Below are 2,775 nucleotides of genomic sequence, written 5' to 3'. Positions count from 1 at the left end.
GAAAGAACTGGGTAATAGAATGGACTGTAAGTTCATACCAACAAGGCCAAGAAGATTTCTAAGAGTAAGAACTTAGAGAAAATTAAATTTAAATATTTATGGATTTACTTATACAATTAAATCCTGTTCTATTTCAGTTTTATTACTTTAATTAATAACTGGATAAACAAATGTAAACCTAAAAGTCATTCAAAGAAAAATGTGCTACCTGAACATTGACCTTTTTCCTCATGTCTTCTCCTATACTTTTTCTTTCTTTCTTTTTTTTTTCCTCCAGAAAAAGTGTACTGTGTTTTGTATTTAGTCTGTTTGGTTTTTTTTTTTTTTCTTCTGTTCTTGGTTTTCAGTTGGATTGAGGATTCATATTTAAATATAAAAATACAATGTAGAAATATGTTTGTTACGTATTTATAAAAGTATTAAATTGTACTTAGTTTTTTGGTCCGTGCATTTCTCCATCAATAGCATATTTTACCAATCTGTCTTGTTTCATGCTTTGTAGTTCAATTATTTTCACTCATGTAATAGTCTCTCGAGACACATCACAATTGAACTAACTATTCTCTGATGACTTCTTATTAGCATGTGTTCAGTGGGTTTTTTTTTTAATTATCAACATTCTTATAAATATTTGCTGTCTTCGTATTTGGTGAGCATCTAAAATTGCTAAGCAAATGGATATGCTCATTGGTAGGCAAGTGTGTTTGTGAATATTTAAGATCTTAGGTACTATTGCTCTTGAAATAAATTTTGTAGGTTTGTAAAAGAAGTACATTTCTACTCATGTGTATTTTCCCCAGCTACTGTCATCCTGCCTTATGAGGATCAGCTTAGTGTTACAAAATTGGATCTTATTTATATTTTTTTACTATATTTAAGAAGTACTTTTAGAAGATAAAGAATTCCAGGTGGAACTACATTTCTCTTAATGCTATGAACACACCCCTATGGTCTCAATCTATTTTTAATTATCTGTTTTCGGAAGATTTTTTTTGTCTGGGTTTTCTCTATATCTATTTTCAAGGCTGATTCACTTTTATTCTCTGAACCTTCAATGTATGAGGTCCAAATTATTTCTCATTTTTCTCCTAATACAGATTTAAATAGTTTTTATTGTTTACATTTGTCACATATGGGGATTTTTTAATCACTTTTTTTTCTATTCATCTGTTTTATTCTATCTCTCTGGACAAGCAACTAAATTAATATTATATTTGTCTATTCCACCATCCATATTACTTAATATTGTTTCCTGGTCTCTGTCCCCTTTGTAGGGAAAGCTTAACTGTGGAACATTTATTTATATATAATTTTTCATATAGAGTAGTTTCTCTTATTTGTAAGCTTATAACATTTTTTTCTTTTGATTTTTGTTGTTGTTGTTATCTGGTGCTATTATTGATGCCTGACGACTGGCTTAGTGAAAAGGCTGTGATTCTAGCTAGAACAAGTCCCTTTCCTGATGGCAAACCGGAAGCAGTACCATCCTTACATTGAGCCCTGCAATACAAGATGCTAGAATTCACTTCAGGGGGTGGAAGGCAGTGCTGAAGGGGGACCAGGTTCTCACAGGACTTAGGCTTCTGCTGCACAGAAGTGGGGTGCCGCCCTGCTGCCACCCCACTCTGCTGGAGTACAGACCACAACACCACTTCCACCACAGTGAGCCCATTTCTAACCAGCCAGGGCCTCTTCCCCAGAGCAGTCCATGGAGCAGAAAGCAGCTGCTTTTTCTTTACTGCTCCCTTCTCTCAGCTGAAACGTGGCTATATCCACTCAGGTATCAACGATGGTTAAATTGACAGTGTGATGCTTCTGGCCAAACAGAGAGAACAGGAAGCATGCCATGTTCCCTTCTCCTTTCATGCGGCACATTGTCCACACACTGAAATTCATGTGTGTCTTGGGCATATCCTTCCAAATCAAAGTGAAGCCCAGCTGATATTCGTGGTGGGACTGTTTTACAGCCTGTTCTCCAAAGCACTTGAGAAGATTCTAAGGTACATTCTAGCTGACTAACTAACAGGTGTGCACAGTGAACAGGACTCTAGTGTTCACGGAGCAGCCTGTGCAACAGAAGCAAGAGGGATGGGGATGCTGGGTTTGCATTGATTATGATGTCTTTCAGAGCCCCATAATCCTTTCTGAACACGGAATTCAAGTCCAGTGAATTTATGGTTAAAGTCTTGAGCTTATCGGCTTGAAAAATGTTGGTTATGCCCAAATTCGCATCTGGAACGTGAATCATTTTTTTTTACTATTTTTTTATTATTAATTACACTTTATTCATTTTGCTCTTTGATGCTATTATCCACTGATGCCTTCAACTCATACAAGCGCTTTAAAATATCATTTTGGTAGGATCCAAGGGCTTGCAAAGATGGTTCAGATGTCTCCTGCAGGTGACACATGTTGCGGGAATGGTGGTCTTGCTGTTCACGTTGGGGAGCCGGTATATGCAGGTTGGAACCTCCACACTCAAAGGTACACTGTCTCAATGATATGGCTTTACTTGGTACATCAACATGGTGGGAACCAGAGGAAGGAAGGTAGTGGAAGAGGTACGAGAGCAGTCAGAGGCCGCCCCAAGTCCACCTTTTATTCTGACCTTGCTGCTGGTGCTCTAGTGTTTTTATTTGTTTTGCTTTGTTTTGGTTTGTTTCCAAACATCTCTATTCAGAGTCTGGAAAGATGAATCAATGGTCAGAGCAGATATTGATCTTGCAGATGGCATCTTCGTGGTTCACAACCCATAACCACATCTCCAGAACATCT

The 2,775-nt window shown here is 37.3% G+C and overlaps 1 pseudogene; it reads right to left on the bottom strand.

Moving 5' to 3' along the window:
* Positions 1–1,382: 1,382 nt before the first annotated feature.
* On the bottom strand, positions 1,383–2,527 carry LOC129685416 (aminoacyl tRNA synthase complex-interacting multifunctional protein 2-like; annotated as a pseudogene).
* Positions 2,528–2,775: the final 248 nt, after the last annotated feature.

This window comes from Psammomys obesus, unplaced genomic scaffold (assembly GCF_907164565.1).
Source record: "Psammomys obesus unplaced genomic scaffold, mPsaObe1.curated_primary_1811, whole genome shotgun sequence".
Taxonomy (NCBI): domain Eukaryota; kingdom Metazoa; phylum Chordata; class Mammalia; order Rodentia; family Muridae; genus Psammomys; species Psammomys obesus.
Note: the sequence above shows the minus strand (reverse complement) of the source record. Positions and strands in the feature narration are given on the sequence as shown.